The sequence below is a fragment of the Convolutriloba macropyga genome, chromosome 2 (assembly GCF_964194025.1).
Source record: "Convolutriloba macropyga chromosome 2, txConMacr16.3, whole genome shotgun sequence".
In the NCBI taxonomy this organism is placed as follows: Eukaryota; Metazoa; Xenacoelomorpha; order Acoela; family Convolutidae; genus Convolutriloba; species Convolutriloba macropyga.
The window spans coordinates 4,904,531-4,925,744 of NC_134469.1; positions in this window are offsets into that span (position 1 = coordinate 4,904,531).

Genomic DNA, 21,214 nt, shown 5'->3' on the forward strand with positions numbered 1-21,214 from the left:
GTGCGTTCATGTCCAGAACTTCATGCATTCACCAGAATTTCTTAAGTTCATGTTCAGATTTTTGCGCGTTCACACTTTCGTGTGCTCATGTTCAGACCTTCATGATGTCATGTCCAGACTTTCGTTCGTTCACCAGACTTTCTTGCCTTCATGTTCAGACTTTCGTGCGTTAAGGTCCAGACTTTCGTGCTTTCATGAGGTTTTCTTGCATTCAAGTTCAGACTTTCGTGTGTTCAACACACTTTCGCTCATGTTCAGACTTTTGTAAGTTCAAGTCCAGCTTTTCCTGCATTACAAGATTTTTGCGCCTTCTTGTCTTCAAGTTCAGACTTTTGTGCCTTCGTGTCCAGATTTTCGTGCGGTCGCAGTCATACTCGCGTGGGTTCATGTTCAGACTTTCCTGCGTTCATGATCATACTCTGGTGGGTTCATGATCAGACTTTCGTGCGTTTATGTCCAGAATTTCGTGCGTTCATCAGACTTTCGTGCGTTCTTGATCAGACTTTCGTGCGCTCATGTCCAGAACTTCATGCATTCACCAGAATTTCTTAAGTTCATGTTCAGATTTTTGCGCGTTCACACTTTCGTGTGCTCATGTTCAGACCTTCACGATGTCATGTCCAGACTTTCGTTCGCTCACCAGACTTTCTTGCCTTCATGTTCAGACTTTCGTGCGTTAAGGTCCAGACTTTCGTGCGTTCATCAGACTTTCGTGCGTTCCTGATCAGACTTTCGTGCGCTAATGTCCAGAACTTCATTCGTTCACCAGATTTTCTTGCGTTCATGTTCAGAACTTCGTGCTTTCACCACACTTTCCTGCGCTCATGTTCAGAACTTCATGCGGTCATGTCCAGAATTTCGTGAGTTCACCAGACTTTCTTGCCTTTATCATCAGACTTTTGTGCCTTCATGTTCAGACTTTTGTGCGTTCATTGTCATAATCTGATGGGTTCATGACCAAACTCTCGTGCGTTCGTGATCAGATTTTCGTGCGCTCATGTCCCGAACTTCATTCGTTCACCAGATTTTCTTGCGTTCATGTTCAGACTTTCGTTTGTTCACAATACTTTCCTCCTGCGTTCATGTTCAGACATTCATGATGTCATGTCCAGACTTTCGTTCGTTCACCAGACTTTCTTGCCTTCATGTTCAGAATCTCGTGCGTTCAGGTCTAGACTTTCGTGCGTTCATGCGGTTTTCTTGCATTCATGTTCAGACTTTCGTGCCTTCAACACACTTTCGTTCGCTCATGTTCAGACTTTTGTAAGTTCAAGTCCAGCTTTTCCTGCATTACAAGATTTTTGCGCCTTCCTGTCTTCAAGTTCAGACTTTTGTGCTTTCGTGTCCAGATTTTCGTGCGGTCGCAGTCATACTCGCGTGGGTTCATGTTCAGACTTTCCTGCGTTCATGATCATACTCTGGTGGGTTCATGATCAGACTTTCGTGCGTTTATGTCCAGACTTTCGTGCGTTCATCAGACTTTAGTGCGTTCTTGATCAGACTTTCCTGCGCTCATGTTCAGAACTTCATGCGGTCATGTCCAGAATTTCGTGAGTTCACCAGACTTTCTTGCCTTTATCATCAGACTTTTGTGCCTTCATGTTCAGACTTTTGTGCGTTCATTGTCATAATCTGATGGGTTCATGACCAGACTCTCGTGCGTTCATGATCAGATTTTCGTGCGCTCATGTCCAGAACTTCATTCGTTCACCAGATTTTCTTGCGTTCATGTTCAGACTTTCGTTTGTTCACAACACTTTCCTCCTGCGTTCATGTTCTGAACTTCATGCGGTCATGTCCAGAGTTAAGTGCGTTCACCAGTTTTTCTTGCTTTCATCATCAGACTTTTGTGCCTTCATGTTCAGACTTTCGTGCGTTCAGGTCCAGACTTTCGTGCGTTCAACACGCTTTAGTGCGCTCATATTCGGACTTTCGTGCGGTCATGTCCACATATTAGTGCGTTACAAGATTTTCGTGCCTTCATGACTTCATGTTCAAACTTTTGTTGCTTCGTGTCCAGACTTTCGTGCGTTCATTGTCATACTCTCGTGGGTTCATATTCAGACTTTCGTGCGTTCACCACACTTTCCTGCGCTCATGTTCAGACTTTCGTGCGGTAAAGTCAAGACATTTGTGCAGTCACAAGACAATAGTGCCTTCATGCCTTCAAGTTCAGACTTTTGTGCCTTCATGGTCATACTTTTGTGGGTTCCTGTTCAGACTTTCGTGCCTTTATGTTCAGCCTTTCGTACGTTCCTGTTTAGAGCATCATGAGTTCACCAGATTTTCGTGCCTTCATGTTCAGACTTTCGTGCAATGAGGTCCAGACGTTCATGTGTTCATCAGATTTTCTTGCTTTAATTTTCATGAGTTCACCACACTTTCGAGCGCTCTAATTCAGAATTATCTGCGGTCATGTTCAGATATTCGTGCGTTTGCCCGAGTTCCATGCCTTCATGTTCAGACTTTTGTGCCTTCGTATCCAGACTTTCGTATGTTCATGGTCATACTCTCGTGGGTTCATGATCAGATTTTCTTGCGTTCATGTCCAGATTTTTGTGCGTTCATCACACTTTCATGCTTTCATGTTCGGATTTTCGTGCGTTCATGTCCAGAACTTCATGCGTTCAACAGATTTTCTTAAGTTCATGTTCAGATTTTTGCGCGTTCACACTTTCGTGTGCTCATGTTCAGACCTTCATGATGTCATGTCCAGACTTTTGTTCGTTGACAAGACCTTCTTGCCTTCATGTTCGGACTTTCGTGCCTTCATGTTCAGACTTTCGTGCGTTCAGGTCCAGACTTCCGTGCGTTCATGAGGTTTTCTTGCATTCATGTTCAGACTTTCGTGCGTTCAACACACATTCGTTCGATCTTTTTCAGACTTTCGTAAGTTCAAGTCCAGCTTTTCGTGCATTACAAGATTTTTGCGCCTTCTTGTCTTCAAGTTCAGACTTTTGTGCCTTCGTGTCCAGACTTTCGTGCGGTCGCAGTCATACTCGCGTGGGTTCAAGTTCAGATTTTCTTGCGTTCATGATCATACTCTGGCGGGTTCATGATCAGACTTTCGTGCGTTTATGTCCAGACTTTCGTGCGTTCGTCAGACTTTCGTACGTTTTTGATCAGACTTTCGTGTGCTCATGTCCAGAACTTCATTCGTTTACCAGATTTTCTTGCGTTCATGTTCAGAATTTCGTGCTTTCACCACACTTTCCTGCGCTCATGTTCAGAACTTCATGCGGTCATGTCCAGAATTTTGTGCGTTCACCAGACTTTCTTGCCTTCATCGTCAGACGTTTGTGCCTTCATGTTCAGACTTTTGTGCGTTCAGGTCCAGACTTTCGTGCGTTCAACACGCTTTCGTGCGCTCACATTCGGACTTTCGTGCGGTCATGTCCATATATTAGTGCGTTACCGGATTTTTGTGCCTTCATGACTTCGTGTTCAAACTTTTGTGCCTTCGTGTCCAGACTTCCGTGCGTTTATTGTAATACTCTGCTGGGTTCATGACCAGACTTTCGTGCGTTCATGATCAGGTTTTTGTGCGCTCATGTCCAGAACTTTATTCGTTCACCAGATTTTCTTGCGTTCATGTTCAGACTTTGTGCGTTCACCACACTTTCCTGCGTTCATGTTCAGAACTTCATGCGGTCATGTCGAGAATTTCGTGCGTTCACCAGACTTTCTTGCCTTCATCATCAGACTTTTGTGCCTTCATGTTCAGACTTTCGGGCGTTCAGGTCCAGACTTTCGTGCGTTTAACACGCTTTAGTGCGCTCATATTCGATCTTTCGTGCGGTCATGTCCATATATTAGTGCGCTACAAGATTTTCGTGCCTTCATGACTTCATGTTCAAACTTTTGTTGCTTCGTGTCCAGACTTTCCTGCTTTCATTGTCATACTCTCGTGAGTTCATATTCAGATTTTCGTACGTTCACCAGACTTTGCGTGCGTTCATGTTCAGACATTTGTGCGCTCATGTCCAGAACTTCATGCGTTCACCAGAATTTCGTGCCTTCATGCTCGGACTTCTTGCCTTCATGTTCGGACTTTCGTGCCTTCATGTTCAGACTTTCGCGCGTTCAGGTCCAGACTTCCGTGCGTTCATGAGGTTTTCTTGCATTCATGTTCAGACTTTCGTGCGTTCAACACACTTTCGTTCGATCTTTTTCAGACTTTCGTAAGTTCAAGTCCAGCTTTTCGTGCATTACAAGATTTTTGCGCCTTCTTGTCTTCAAGTTCAGACTTTTGTGCCTTCGTGTCCAGACTTTCGTGCGGTCGCAGTCATACTCGCGTGGGTTCAAGTTCAGATTTTCTTGCGTTCATGATCATACTCTGGCGGGTTCATGATCAGTCTTTCGTGCGTTTATGTCCAGACTTTCGTGCGTTCATCAGACTTTCGTACGTTTTTGATCAGACTTTCGTGTGCTCATGTCCAGAACTTCATTCGTTTACCAGATTTTCTTGCGTTCATGTTCAGAATTTCGTGCTTTCACCACACTTTCCTGCGCTCATGTTCAGAACTTCATGCGGTCATGTCCAGAATTTTGTGCGTTCACCAGACTTTCTTGCCTTCATCGTCAGACGTTTGTGCCTTCATGTTCAGACTTTTGTGCGTTCAGGTCCAGACTTTCGTGCGTTCAACACGCTTTCGTGCGCTCACATTCGGACTTTCGTGCGGTCATGTCCATATATTAGTGCGTTACAGGATTTTTGTGCCTTCATGACTTCGTGTTCAAACTTTTATGCCTTCGTGTCCATACTTTCGTGCGAACGAAGTCATACTCTCGTGGGTTCATGCTCAGACTTTTTTGCGTTCATCAGATTTTCGAGCGTTCATGATCATACTCTGGTGGGTTCATGATCAGATTTTCGTGCGTTTATGTCCAGACTTTCGTGCGTTCATCAGACTTTTGTGCGTTCATGATCAGACTTTCGTGCGCTCATATCCAGAACTTCATTCGTTCACCAGATTCTCTTGCGTTCATGTTCAGACTTTCTTGCGTTCACCACACTTTCCTCGGCTCATGTTCAAAACTTCATGCGGTCATTTTCAGACTTTCGTGCGTTCATGTCTAGATTTTTGTGCGTTCATCAGACTTTCGTGCTTTCATGTTCGGATTTTCGTGCGTTCATGTCCAGAACTTCATGCGTTCACCAGATTTTCTTAAGTTCATGTTCAGACTTTTGCGCGTTCACACTTTCGTGTGCTCATGTTCAGACCTTCACGATGTCATGTCCAGACTTTTGTTCGTTGACAAGACCTTCTTGCCTTCATGTTCGGACTTTCGTGCCTTCATGTTCAGACTTTCGTGCGTTCAGGTCCAGACTTCCAAGCGTTCATGAGGTTTTCTTGCATTCATGTTCAGACTTTCGTGCGTTCAACACACTTTCGTTCGATCATGTTCAGACTTTCGTAAGTTCAAGTCCAGCTTTTCGTGCATTACAAGATTTTTGCGCCTTCTTGTCTTCAAGTTCAGACTTTTGTGCCTTCGTGTCCAGACTTTCGTGCGTTTAAGGTCATACTCTCGTGGGTTCATGATCGGACTTTCGTGCAATCATGTCCAGACTTTCGTGCTTTCATCAGACGTTCGTGCTTTCAAGTTCAGATTTTTTTGCGTTCATGTCCAGAACTTCATGTGTTCACCAGATTTTATTAAGTTCATGTTGAGAATTTTGCGCGTTCACCACACTTTCATGCGCTCATGTTCAGACCTCCATGCAGATATGTCCAGAATTTTGTGCCTTCATCAGATTTTCTTGCGTTCATGTTCAGACTTTTGTGCGTTCACCACACTTTCGTGCGCTTATGTTAAGACTATCATGCGGTCATATCCAGATGTTCGTGCGTTCACCAGACTTTCTTGCCTTCATTTTCAGACTTTCGTACCTTCATGTTCAGAGTTTCGTGCGGTAAAGTCCAGATATTTGTGCGTTCACAAGACTTTTGTGCCTTCATGCATTCAAATTCAGAGCTTTGTGCCTTCTTGTCCAGACCTTTGTGCGTTCATGGTCATACTCTCGTGGGTTCATGTTCAAATTTTCGTGCATTAACATCACTTTCGTGCACTCATGTTCAGACTTTCGTGCGGGAAAGTTCAGACATTCGTGCGTTTACAAGACTTTTGTGCCTTCATGCACTCAAGTTCAGAGTTTTGTGCCTTCTTGTCCAGACTTTTGTGCGTTCATGGTCATACTCTCGTGGGTTCAAGTTCAGATTTTCTTGCGTTCATGATCATACTCTGGCGGGTTCATGATCAGAATTTCGTGCGTTTTTGTCCAGACTTTTGTGCGTTCATCAGACTTTCGTGCGTTTTGATCAGACTTTCGTGTGCTCATGTCCAGAACTTCATTCGTTCACCAGATTTTCTTTCGTTCATGTTCAGAATTTCGTGCTTTCACCACACTTTCCTGCGCTCATGTTCAGAACTTCATGCCGTCATGTCCAGAATTTCGTGCGTTCAACAGACTTTCTTGCCTTCATCGTCAGACTTTTGTGCCTTCATGTTCAGACTTGTGCGTTCAGGTCCAGACTTTCGTGCGTTCAACATGCTTTCGTGCGCTCATATTCGGACTTTCGTGTGGTCATGTCCATATATTAGTGCGTTACAAGATTTTTTGTGCCTTCATGACTTCGTGTTCAAACTTCTGTGCCTTCGTGTCCAGACTTCCGTGCGTTTATTGTAATACTCTGCTGGGTTCATGACCAGACTTTCGTGCGTTCATGATCAGATTTTTGTGCGCTCATGTCCAGAACTTTATTCGTTCACCAGATTTTCTTGCGTTCATGTTCAGACTTTCGTGCGTTCACCACACTTTCCTGCGTTCATGTTAAGAACATCATGCGGTCATGTCCAGAATTTCGTGCGTTCAACAGACTTTCTTGCCTTCATCGTCAGACTTTTGTGCCTTCATGTTCAGACTTGTGCGTTCAGGTCCAGACTTTCGTGCGTTCAACATGCTTTCGTGCGCTCATATTCGGACTTTCGTGTGGTCATGTCCATATATTAGTGCGTTACAAGATTTTTTGTGCCTTCATGACTTCGTGTTCAAACTTCTGTGCCTTCGTGTCCAGACTTCCGTGCGTTTATTGTAATACTCTGCTGGGTTCATGACCAGACTTTCGTGCGTTCATGATCAGATTTTTGTGCGCTCATGTCCAGAACTTTATTCGTTCACCAGATTTTCTTGCGTTCATGTTCAGACTTTCGTGCGTTCACCACACTTTCCTGCGTTCATGTTAAGAACATCATGCGGTCATGTCCAGAATTTCGTGCGTTCACCAGAATTTCTTGCCTTCATCATCAGACTTTTATGCCTTCATGTTCAGACTTTCGTGCGTTCAGGTCCAGACTTTCGTGCGTTCAACACGCTTTTGTGCGCTCATGTTCGAACTTTTGTGCGGTCATGTCCATATATTAGTGCGCTACAAGATTTTCGTGCCTTCATGACTTCATGTTCAAACTTTTGTTGCTTCGTGTCCAGACTTTCGTGCTTTCATTGTCATACTCTCGTGAGTTCATATTCAGACTTTCGTACGTTCACCAGACTTTGCGTGCGTTCATGTTCAGAAATTTGTGCGCTCATGTCCAGAACTTCATGCGTTCACCAGATATTCGTGCCTTCATGTTCGGACTTTCGTGCCTTCATGTTCAGACTTTCGTGCGTTCAGGTCCAGACTTTCGTGCGTTCATGATGTTTTCTTGCATTCTTGTTCAGACTTTTTTGCATTCAACACAGATTCGTTCGCTCATGTTCGGACTTTCGTAAGGTCATGCCCAGATTTTCGTGCGTTACAAGATTTTCGTGCCTTCTTGTCTTCAAGTTCAAACTTTTATGCCTTCGTGTCCATACTTTCGTGCCGTCGAAGTCATACTCTCGTGGGCTCATGCTCAGACTTTCTTGCGTTCATCAGATTTTTGAGCGTTCATGATCATACTCTGGTGGGTTCATGATCAGGTTTCCGTGCGTTTAGGTCCAGACTTTCGTGCGTTCATCAGACTTTTGTGCGTTCATGATCAGACTTTCGTGCGCTCATGTCCAGAACTTCATTCGTTCACCGGATTCTCTTGCGTTCATGCTCAGACTTTCTTGCGTTCACCACACTTTCCTGGGCTCATGTTCAGAACTTCATGCGGTCATTTTCCGACTTTCGTGCGTTTAGGTCCAGACTTTCGTGCGTTCAACACGCTTCCAAGCGCTCATGTTCAGACTTTCGTGCGTTGATGTCCATATATTAGTGCGTTACAAGATTTTCGTGCCTTCATGACTTCATGTTCAAACTTTTGTTGCTTCGTGTCCAGACTTTCGTGCTTTCATTGTCATACTCTCGTGGGGTCATATTCAGACTTTCGTACGTTCACCAGACTTTGCGTGCGTTCATGTTCAGACATTTGTGCGCTCATGTCCAGAAATTCATGCGTTCACCAGAATTTCGTGCCTTCATGTTCGGACTTTCGTGCCTTCATGTTCAGACTTTCGTGCGTTCAAGTCCAGACTTTCGTGCGTTCATTAGGTTTTCTTGCATTCTTGTTCAGACTTACGTGCGTTCAACACAGATTAGTTCGCTCATGTTCGTATTTTCGTAAGGTCATGCCCAGATTTTCGTGCGTTACAAGATTTTCGTGCCTCCTTGTCTTCAAGTTCAAACTTTTATGCCTTCGTGTCCATACTTTCGTGTGGTCGCAGTCATACTCTCGTGGGTTCATGCTCAGACTTTCTTGTGTTCATCAGATTTTGGAGCGTTCATGATCATACTCTGGTGGGTTCATGATCGGATTTTCGTGCGTTTATGTCCAGACTTTCGTGCGTTCATCAGACTTTTGTGCGTTCATGATCAGACTTTCGTGCGCTCATGTCCAGAACTTCATTCGTTCACCAGATTCTCTTGCGTTCATGTTCAGACTTTCGTGCGTTCACCACACTTTCCTGGGCTCATGTTCAGAACTTCATGCGGTCATTTTCAGACTTTCGTGCGTTTAGGTCCAGACTTTCGTGCGTTCAACACGCTTCCGTGCGCTCATATTCGGACTTTCGTGCGGTCATATCCATATATTAGTGCGTTACAAGATTTTCGTGCCTTCATGACTTCATGTTCAAATTTTTGTGCCTTCGTGTCCAGACTTCCGGCATTCATTGTCATACTGTCGTGGGTTCATATTCAGACTTTCGTATGTTCACCAGACTTTGCGTGCGTTCATGTTCAGACATTTGTGCACTCATGTCCAGAACTTCATGCGTTCACCAGATTTTCTTGCGTTCATGTCCAGAATATCGTGCGTTCAACAGACTTTCTTGCCTTCATCATCAGACTTTTGTGCCCTTCATGTTCAGCCTTTCGTGCGTTCAGGTCCAGACTTTCGTGGGTTCATGATCAGATTTTCGTTCGCTCATGTCCAGAACTTCATTCGTTCACCAGATTTTCTTGTGTTCATGTTCAGACTTTTGTGCGTTCACCACATTTTCCTGCGTTCATGTTCAGAACTTCATGCGGTCATGTCCAGAAATTCGTGCGTTCACCAGACTTTCTGGCCTTCATCATCAGACTTTTGTGCCTTCATGTTCAGACTTTCGTGCTTTCAGGTCCAGACTTTCGTGCGTTCAACACGCTTTAATGTGCTCATATTCTGACTTTCGTGCGTTCATGTCCATATATTAGTGCGTTACAAGATTTTCGTGCCTTCATGACTTCATGTTCAAACTTTTGTTGCTTCGTGTCCAGACTTTCGTGCTTTCATTGTCAAACTCTCCTGGGTTCATATTCAGACTTTCGTACGTTCACCAGACTTTGCGTGCGTTCATGTTCAGACATTTGTGCGCTCTTGTCCAGAACTTCATGCGTTCACCAGAATTTCGTGCCTTCATGTTCGGACTTTCGTGCCTTTATGTTCAGACTTTCGTGCGTTCAGGTCCAGACGTTCGTGCGTTCATGTGGTTTTCTTGCATTCTTGTTCAGACTTTCTTGCGTTCATCAGATTTTCGAGCGTTCATGATCATACTCTGGTGGGTTCATGATCAGATTTTCGTGCGTTTATGTCCAGACTTTCGTGCGTTCATCAGACTTTTGTGCGTTCATGATCAGACTTTCGTGCGCTCATGTCCAAAACTTCATTCGTTGACCAGATTCTCTTGCGTTCATGTTCAGACTTTCGTGCGTTCACCACACTTTCCTGGGCTCATGTTCAGAACTTCATGCGGTTATTTTCAGACTTTCGTGCGTTTAGGTCCAGACTTTCGTGCGTTCAACACGCTTCCGTGCGCTCATATTCGAACTTTCGTGCGGTCATGTCCATATATTAGCGCGTTACAAGATTTTCGTGCCTTCATGACTTCATGTTCAAACTTTTGTGCCTTCGTGTCCAGACATCGGGCCTTCATTGTCATACTGTCGTGGGTTCATATTCAGACTTTCGTACGTTCACCAGATTTTGCGTGCGTTCATGTTCAGACATTTGTGCGCTCATGTCCAGAACTTCATGCGTTCACCAGATTTTCTTGCGTTCATGTCCAGAATTTCGTGCGTTCACCAGACTTTCTTGCCTTCATCATCAGACTTTTGTGCCTTCTTGTTCAGACTTTCGTGCGTTCAACACGCTTTAATGTGCTCATATTCTGACTTTCGTGCGTTCATGTCCATATATTAGTGCGTTACAAGATTTTCGTGCCTTCATGACTTCATGTTCAAACTTTTGTAGCTTCGTGTCCAGACTTTTGTGCTTTCATTGTCAAACTCTCGTGGGTTCATATTCAGACTTTCGTACGTTCACCAGACTTTGCGTGCGTTCATGTTCAGACATTTGTGCGCTCTTGTCCAGAACTTCATGCGTTCACCAGAATTTCGTGCCTTCATGTTCGGACTTTCGTGCCTTTATGTTCAGATTTGCGTGCGTTCAGGTCCAGACGTTCGTGCGTTCATGTGGTTTTCTTGCATTCTTGTTCAGACTTTCTTGCGTTCGTCAGACTTTTGTGCGTTCATGATCAGACTTTCGTGCGCTCATGTCCAGAACTTCATTCGTTCACCAGATTCTCTTGCGTTCATGTTCAGACTTTCGTGCGTTCACCACACTTTCCTGGGCTCATGTTCAGAACTTCTTGCGGTCATTTTCAGACTTTCGTGCGTTTAGGTCCAGACTTTCGTGCCTTCAACACGCTTCCGTGCGCTCATATTCGGACTTTCGTGCGGTCATGTCCATATATTAGTGCGTTACAAGATTTTCGTGCCTTCATGACTTCATGTTCAAACTTTTGTGCCTTCGTGTCCAGACTTCGGGCCTTCATTGTCATAGGGTTCATATTCAGACTTTCGTACGTTCACCAGATTTGGCGTGCGTTCATGTTCAGACATTTGTGCGCTCATGTCCAGAACGTCATGCGTTCACCAGATTTTCTTGCTTTCATGTCCAGAATTTCGTGCGTTCACCAGACTTTCTTGCCTTCATCATCAGACTTTTGTGCCTTCTTGTTCAGACTTTCGTGCGTTCAACACGCATTAATGTGCTCATATTCTGACTTTCGTGCGTTCATGTCCATATATTAGTGCGTTACAAGATTTTCGTGCCTTCATGACTTCATGTTCAAACTTTTGTTGCTTCGTGTCCAGACTTTCGTGCTTTCATTGTCATACTCTCGTGGGTTCATATTCAGACTTTTGTACGTTCAGCAGACTTTGCGTGCGTTCATGTTCAGACATTTGTGCGCTCTTGTCCAGAACTTCATGCGTTCACCAAAATTTCGTGCCTTCATGTTCAGGCTTTCGTGCCTTTATGTTCAGACTTTCGTGCGTTCAGGTCCAGACGTTCCTGCGTTCATGAGGTTTTCTTGCATTCTTGTTCAGACTTTCTTGCGTTCATCAGATTTTCGAGCATTCATGATCATACTCTGGTGGGTTCATGATCAGATTTTCGTGCGTTTATGTCCAGACTTTCGTGCGTTCATCAGACTTTTGTGCGTTCATGATCAGACTTTCGTGCGCTCATGTCCAGAACTTCATTCGTTCACCAGATTCTCTTGCGTTCATGTTCAGACTTTCGTGCGTTCACCACACTTTCCTGGGCTCATGTTCAGAACTTCATGCGGTCATTTTCAGACTTTCGTGCGTTTAGGTCCAGACTTTCGTGCGTTCAACACGCTTTAGTGCGCTCATATTCGGACTTTCGTGCGGTCATGTCCACATATTAGTGCGTTACAAGATTTTCGTGCCTTCATGACTTCATGTTCAAACTTTTGTGCCTTCGTGTCCAGACTTCGGGCCTTCATTGTCACACTGTCGTGGGTTCATATTCAGACTTTCGTACGTTCACCAGATTTTGCGTGCGTTCATGTTCAGACATTTGTGCGCTCATGTCCAGAACTTCATGCGTTCACCAGATTTTCTTGCGTTCATGTCCAGAATTTCGTGCGTTCACCAGACTTTCTTGCCTTCATCATCGGACTTTTGTGCCTTCTTGTTCAGACTTTCGTGCGTTCATGTCCAGACTTTCGTGCGTTCATGATCAGATTTTCGTGCGCTTATGTCCAGAACTTCATTCGTTCACCAGATTTTCTTGCGTTCATTTTCAGACTTTCGTGCGTTCACCACACTTTCCTGCGTTCATGTTCAGAACTTCATGCGGTCATGTCCAGAATTTCGTGCGTTCACCAGACTTTCTTGCCTTCATCATCAGACTTTTGTGCCTTCATTATCAGACTTTCGTGCATTCAGGTCCAGACTTTCGTGCGTTCAACACGCTTTAGTGTGCTCATATTCGGACTTTCGTGCGGTCATGTCCATATATTAGTGCGTTACAAGATTTTCGTGCCTTCAAGACTTCATGTTCAAACTTTTGTTGCTTCGTGTCCAGACTTTCGTGCGTTCATTGTCATACTCTCGTGGGTTCATATTCAGACTTTCGTACGTTCACCAGACTTTGCGTTTGTTTATGTTCAGACATTTGGCGCTGATGTCCAGAACCTCATGCGTTCACCAGAATTTCGTGCCTTCATGTTCGGACTTTCGTGCCTTCATGTTCAGACTTTCGTGCGTTCAGGTCCAAACTTTCGTGCGTTCATGAGGTTTTCTTGCATTCTTGTTCAGACTTTCGTGCGCTCAACACAGATTCGTTCGCTCATTTTCGGACTTTCGTAAGGTCATGCCCAGATTTTCGTGCGTTACAAGATTTTCGTGCCTCCTTGTCTTCAAGTTCAAACTTTTATGCCTTCGTGTCCATACTTTCGTGCGTTCATTGTCATACTCTGATGGGTTCATGACCAGACTCTCGTGCGTTCATGATCAGACTTTCGTGATCTCATGTCCAGAAATTCATTCGTTCACCAGATCCTCTTGCGTTCATGTTCAGACTTTCGTGCATTCACCACACTTTTCTGGGCTCATGTTCAGAACTTCATGCGGTCATTTTCAGACTTTCGTGCGTTCAACACGCTTCCGTGCGCTCATATTCGGACTTTCGTGCGGTCATGTCCATATATTATTGCGTTACAAGATTTTCGTGCCTTCATGACTTCATGTTCAATTTTTTGTGCCTTCGTGTCCAGACTTCCGGCATTCATTGTCATACTCTCGTGGATTCATATTCAGACCTTCGTACGTTCCCCAGATTTTGTGAGCGTTCATGTTCAGACATTTGTGCGCTCATGTCCAGAACTTCATGCGTTCACCAGAATTTCGTGCCTTCATGTTCAGACTTTCATGCGTTCATGTCCAGAATTTCGTGCGTTCACCAGACTTTCTTGCCTTCATCATCAGACTTTTGTGCCTTCGTGTTCAGACTTTCTTTCGTTGAGGTCGAGACTTTCGTGCGTTCAACACGCTTTCGTGCACTCATATTCAGAGTTTCGTGTGGTCATGTCAAGATATTCGCGCTTTCATCAGACTTTCGTCCGTTCAAGTTCAGACTTTCGTGCGTTCTTGTCCAGAATTTCATGTGTTCACGAGACTTTCGTGCCTTCATGTTAAAACATTCGTGCGTTCATGTCCAGAATTTCATGCGTTCACCAGAGTTTCGTGCCTTCATGTTCAGACTTTAATGCGTTCATGCCCAGACTCTCGTGCGTTCATCAGAATTTCTTGCGTTCATGTTTGGACTTTCGTGCGTTCACCACACTTTCCTGGGCTCACGTTCAGAACTTCATGCGGTCATTTTCAGACTTTCGTGCGTTCAACACGCTTCCGTGCGCTCATATTCGGATTTTCGTGCGGTCATGTCCATATATTATTGCGTTACAGGATTTTCGTGCCTTCATGACTTCATGTTCAATTTTTTGTGCCTTCGTGTCCAGACTTCCGGCATTCATTGTCATACTCTCGTGGATTCATATTCAAACCTTCGTACGTTCCCCAGATTTTGTGAGCGTTCATGTTCAGACATTTGTGCGCTCATGTCCAGAACTTCATGCGTTCACCAGAATTTCGTGCCTTCATGTTCAGACTTTCATGCGTTCATGTCCAGAATTTCGTGCGTTCACCAGACTTTCTTGCCTTCATCATCAGACTTTTGTGCCTTCGTGTTCAGACTTTCTTTCGTTGAGGTCGAGACTTTCGTGCGTTCAACACGCTTTCGTGCACTCATATTCAGAGTTTCGTGTGGTCATGTCAAGATATTCGCGCTTTCATCAGACTTTCGTCCGTTCAAGTTCAGACTTTCGTGCGTTCTTGTCCAGAATTTCATGTGTTCACGAGACTTTCGTGCCTTCATGTTAAAACATTCGTGCGTTCATGTCCAGAATTTCATGCGTTCACCAGAGTTTCGTGCCTTCATGTTCAGACTTTAATGCGTTCATGCCCAGACTCTCGTGCGTTCATCAGAATTTCTTGCGTTCATGTTTGGACTTTCGTGCGTTCACCACACTTTCCTGGGCTCACGTTCAGAACTTCATGCGGTCATTTTCAGACTTTCGTGCGTTCAACACGCTTCCGTGCGCTCATATTCGGATTTTCGTGCGGTCAAGTCCATATATTATTGCGTTACAGGATTTTCGTGCCTTCATGACTTCATGTTCAAATTTTTGTGCCTTCGTGTCCAGACTTCCGGCATTCATTGTCATACTCTCGTGGACTCAAATTCAGACTTTCGTACGTTCACCAGGTTTTGCGTGCGTTCATGTTCAGACACTTGTGCTCTCATGTCCAGAATTTCATGCGTTCACCAGAATTTCGTGCCTGCATGTTAAGACTTTCATGCGTTCAGGTCCAGAATTTCGTGCGTTCACCAGACTTTCTTGCCTTCATCATCAGACTTTTGTGCCTTCATGTTCAGACTTTCTTTCGTTCAGGTCCAGACTTTCGTGCGTTCAACACGCTTTCGTGCACTCATCTTCAGAGTTTCGTGTGGTCATGTCAAGATATTCGTGCTTGCATCAGACTTTCGTCCGTTCAAGTTCAGACTTTCATGCGTTCTTGTCCAGAATTTCATGTTTTCACGAGACTTTCGTGCATTCATGTTAAGACATTCTTGCGTTCATGTCCAGAACCTCAAGCGTTCACCAGAATTTCGTGCCTTCATGTTCAGACTTTCGTGCGCTCAGGTCCAGACTTTCGTGCGTTCATGAGGTTTTCTTGCATTCTTTTTCAGACTTTTGTGCGTTCAACACAGATGTGTTCGCTCATGTTCGGACTTTCGTAAGGTCATGCCCAGATTTTCGTGCGTTATAAGATTTTCGTGCCTCCTTGTCTTCAAGTTCAAACTTTTATGCCTTCGTGTCCATACTTTCGTGCGTTCATTGTCATACTCTGATGGGTTCATGACCAGACACTCGTGCGTTCATGATCAGACTTTCGTGATCTCATGTCCAAAACTTCATTCGTTCACCAGATTCTCTTGCGTTCATGTTCAGACTTTCGTGCGTTCACCACTCTTTCCTGGGCTCATGTTCAGAACTTCATGCGATCATTTTCAGACTTTCGTGCGTTCAAAATGCTTCCGTGCGCTCATATTCGGACTTTCGTGCGGTCATGTCCATATATTATTGCGTTACAAGATTTTCGTGCCTTCATGACTTCATGTTCAAATTTTTGTGCCTTCGTGTCCAGACTTCCGGCATTCATTGTCATACTCTCGTGGATTCATTTTCAGACTTTCGTACGTTCCCCAGATTTTGCGTGCGTTCATGTTCAGACATTTGTGCGCTCGTGTCCAGAACTTCATGCGTTCACCAGAATTTCGTGCCTTCATGTTCAGACTTTCATGCGTTCAGGTCCAGAATTTCGTGCGTTCACCAGACTTTCTTGCCTTCATCATCAGACTTTTGTGCCTTCATGTTCAGACTTTCTTTCGTTCAGGTCCAGACTTTCGTGCGTTCAAGACGCTTTCGTGCACTCATATTCAGAGTTTCGTGTGGTCATGTCAAGATATTTGTGCTTTCATCAGACTTTCGTTCGTTCAAGTTCAGACTTTCGTGCGTTCTTGTCCAGAATATCATGTGTTCACGAGACTTTCGTGCCTTCATGTTAAGACATTCGTGCGTTCATGTCCAGAATTTCATGCGTTCACCAGAGTTTCGCGCCTTCATGTTCAGACTTTCAAGCGTTCATGCCCAGACTCTCGTGCGTCCACCAGGCTTTCATGCGTTCATGTTCAGATTTTTGTGCGGTCATGTCGAGATATTTTTGCGTCCACCAGGATTTCGTGCTATGATGTTCAGACTTTCGTGCGTTCTTGTCCAGAATTTCATTTGTTCACCAGACTTTCGTGCCTTCATGTTCAGACTTTCGTGCGTGCATGTCCAGAACTTCATACGTTCACCAGACTTTCGTGCCTTCTTGTTCAGACTATCGTGCGTTTATGTCCAGACTTTGGTTTGTTCATCAGATTTCCGTGCGTTCAAGTTCATAGTTTTGTGCGTTCGTGTCCAGATTTTCATGCGTCTTCCAGATTTTCGTGCTTCTCATGTTCAGATTTTTGTGCGTTCTTGTCCATTCTTTTGTCCGTTCATATTCAGACTTTCGTGCGTTCATGTTCAGATTTTCGTGCGTTCACCAGTCTTTTGTGCGTTCATGTTCAGAGTTTCTTGCTTTCATGTCCATTCTTCCGTGCGTTCATAAGATTTTCTTGCGTTCAGGTTCAGACTTTCGTGCGTTCGTTTCTCGACTTCCTTGCGTTGATCAGATTTTCGTGCGTTCTTTGATGTTTCGTGTGATCTTTAATTTGTATTTACGCCTTCGTGCTTTTTAATTTCGGTTTTGATGTACTTGCTTATTTCTGGGAACTCAACCTGTGTAAGCTCATCGATCTATGCTTAAATACATGACCGCAAGAAAATTGCAGGTGATAGCTTATACAAACCAATCCATTCTGTGGTACAACTTCAGGAATGCTAGAAATTCGCTTGAATCAAAAGTGTAACCAAAAAACAATAATTGTTGGTAAACCTATTTCAAAAGAGAAATATTTTTTTAACAAATCAACCCGGGTCGAGTAATTTTCCAAGAGATTGGTTGAGAAATCCATTTCAAAAATATCAGCTCGAAAATATTACAGAAAAGCTTTGAAAAGTGCTAAAATGCGCTGAAATTTTTTCAGGAAAAGCGCTGAAAACATCATCGATCACTTAAACCACTGCGCCACAGAATCTTGGAAGATGGACCGTTTGTTTTCATTTTAGGTTAATAAACAAATTAGTAGGAAATCGGCGGAATTTATGTAGGACATAAGCTAAAAATTTAGCAAATATATAACGAACCATCAGCGCGTTCATATTATAAGTGGGAGAAATTTAAATCCTACCGACTGTAGAAACCAGTGCCGAACGTTTAAATCGATTTAAATTATTTAAGAAAAACGTTGATTTTTGATTTCTGTTTTCACAAAATTTCTTTGCGTTTCAGCTTATTGTTATGTATCATTTTTGCGCTGACAATTTTTTAAAAGTCAGCGCAATTCAGCACCTTTCAGCTCTTTTAAGCGCGTTCAACTCATTTCTTGGATTATTTTAGCACATTCAGCGCAGTTCTTGTGAAGTATTGCATCTAAAAGCGCGCTGACATCTCGACCCGGGAATTAACTATACTTAGTTTGTAGTTCTTGTAACATTAAAAGATCAAATAAACTCAGAGTACACGCTATGCGACAAGTTGTGGCGTCCCAACCCGTGGCGAAAAGCGAGGTACCTTTTTGGGCGTTAATAACTTGTTCTCTAGATTTTTGCGGTGGGACAAAAACCAATGATATTTTTCTCGATATTTGCTGTTGCAAAATTTTTCTGGATTTTCAGGGGGACAATCACTTGCACTTTTTCACGAAAGAAATAAAAACAAAAAAGGTGCTCCTCAACATTACTGATTTTGACTCCCCTTAATCACGACTTGAATACTGATGATTAATTATTAAATCAGCGGAAATAATGCGAATGAACAAAATTAATGATTGTAACCAAGGAATCTAAAGTTTTTCTTTTTTTTCTTTTATTGCGACCGAAAATATTACTGCATTCGTTCGTTTTCTGTGTCAAAGGCAGGTAGCTTTCGGTTACCTATTGAAAAATAGTTTTTAGGGAGAAAACCTAAGGGGAATTCATCAAAATTTGTTATATCACGAACATTTGATAGAGTTTATTGTTATTAACTTTTCGTGGGCTGAAAATTTGAACAACTCAAATGTTTTAAGGCTACACGCTCTTTCAAATGGTGCTTGTGATTTCAATCGCAACATTAGAAAAATGACCCAAGTTAATCATAAATGCTCGAATGCAAGCTGAAAAATTGTTTCTTTCGGCACTTGGCAGAGAACATATTTTGCTTTTAAGTAACATCTTTTTTCACAAAATTTTATGATTTACCTGAATGTTGAGCAGCAAAACGGTTCTGCTGAAGCGTGATGATTTTCCTCATACAAGGTTCAAATTTGTTATCAGAGAGTTGGGTATTTCTACACAAGAAAAAAAAAACGAATACGTTCTGTTTTCTCCTACGTCAAAATCAAAGACCAAACTCCATAACAAGAAAACAGTTTTTGTTGGTTAAGTAGAACTTAACACGGATTATCCTGGAACTTAGAATTTTACCCTTGTAAAAATATAACATAATTTTTTTAAAGATTCATTTCAGAAATCCACGAGAAATTTACTACGTCAAAGGATCAGAATAAATTTAATTTTTGTTCACGCTATTTGACAATCCGGTCATCGTTTTGAATTTGCTTGGCTGGCCAGCAACTCCGTTGGAAACTTCCAAGTTTAGCTGTCAAATCACACTTTTGAATGAAAAAAAAACAACGTACAAGGGAAAATGGTTGCTTGCAATTTGAGTGGCTAACTAATGAGAGAGGAGATGACAAAGGCGGAAGCAACCTTCTCGCCGACTTTGACTAATTGCGCCTTGATAACGCACACTGAATATCTGTATTCCGAAAGGTGAAACAACATAGACCCGGAATCAACTTCTGCAAAGAAAAAATAATTGGTTGCTAACCGAAGAAGTTAGATCACTCTTTACAAAATTGTACCATTTATTTTGTGGAAAAATCAAAATTTCAGAGTTTCATAGCAAAATTTCTCCTTCGAAACTAGTTTTCATGCCCAAACAACCAATTGGTGACAAAAAATGCCAAAGTTTACCTTAGAAAAAAAATTAGAATTAATGAGAGAAGTCAGGGTAGAAAAAATAGTTCATTTTGAAAAAAACTGATTTTTCTTAATGTTATGGTTCTGAGTGTTATGTGATTCATATGAAAAAATTTTTGAGTGAATTTAACTGTTATGAACAATTTTATATAAATGAATGATTCAATTTTCAGAATTTTGAGACTTTCGTGCGTTTATGACCAGAACTTCATACGTTCACCAGACTTTCGTGCCTTCATGTTCAGACTTTCGTGCGTTTATGTCCAGACTTTGGTTTGTTCATCAGATTTCCTGCGTTCATGTTCATAGTTTTGTGCGTTCGTGTCCAGATTTTCATGCGTCTTCCAGACTTTCGTGCTTCTCATGTTCAGACTTTTGTGCGTTCTTGTCCATTCTTTTGTCCGTTCATATTCAGATTTTTGTGCGTTCATGTTCACATTTTCGTGCGTTCACCAGTCTTTTGTGCGTTCATGTTCAGAGTTTCTTGCTTTCATGTCCATTCTTCCGTGCGTTCATAAGATTTTCTTGCGTTCAGGTTCAGACTTTCGTGCGTTCGTTTCTCGACTTCCTTGCGTTGATCAGATTTTCGTGCGTTCTTTGATGTTTCGTGTGTTCTTTAATTTTGAATTTACGCCTTCGTGCTTTTAATTTCGGTTTTGATGTACTTGCCTAATTCTGGGAACTCAACCTGTGTTAGCTTATCGATCTATGCTTAATTACCTGACCGCAAAAATTGCAGGTGATAGCTTATACAAACCAATCCATTCTGTGGTACAACTTCAGGAATGCTAGAAATTCGCTTGAATCGAAAGTGTAACCAAAAAACAATAATTGTTGGTAAACCTAATTCAAAAGAGAAATATTTTATTAACAAATCAACCCGGGTCGAGAAATTTTCCAAAAAATTGGTTGAGAAATCCATTTCAAAAATATCAGCTCAAAAATATTACAGAAAAGCTTTGAAAAGGGCTAAAATGCGCTAAAATTTTTTCAGGAAAAGCGCTGAAAACATCATCCATCACTTAAATCACTGCGCCACAGAATCTTGGAAGATGGACCGTTTGTTTTCATTTTAGGTTAATGAACAAATTAGTAGGAAATCGGCGGAATTTATGTAGAACATAAGCTAAAAATTTAGCAAATATATCACGAACATTTGATAGAGTTTATGGTTATTAACTTTTCGTGGGCTGAAAATTTGAACAACTCAAATGTTTTAAGGCTACACGCTGTTTTAAATGGTGCTTGTGATTTAAATCGCAACATTAGAAAAATGACTCAAGTTAATCATAAATGCTCGAATGCAAGCTGAATAATTGTTTCTTTCGGCACGTGGCAGAGAATATAATTTGCTTTTATATAACATCTTTTTTCACAAAATTTTATGCTTTACCTGAATGTTGAGCAGCAAAACGGTTCGGCTGAAGCGTAATGATTTTCCTCATACAAGGGTCAAATTTGTTATCAGAGAGTTGGGTATTTCTACACAAGAAAAAAACGAACACGTTCTGTCTTCTCCTACCTCAAAATCAAAGACCAAACTCCATAACAAGAAAACAGTTTTTGTTGGTTAAGTAGAACTTTACACGGATTATCCTGGAACTTAGAAACTTACCCTTGTATAAATATAACATAATTTTTTTGATTCATTTCAGAAATCCA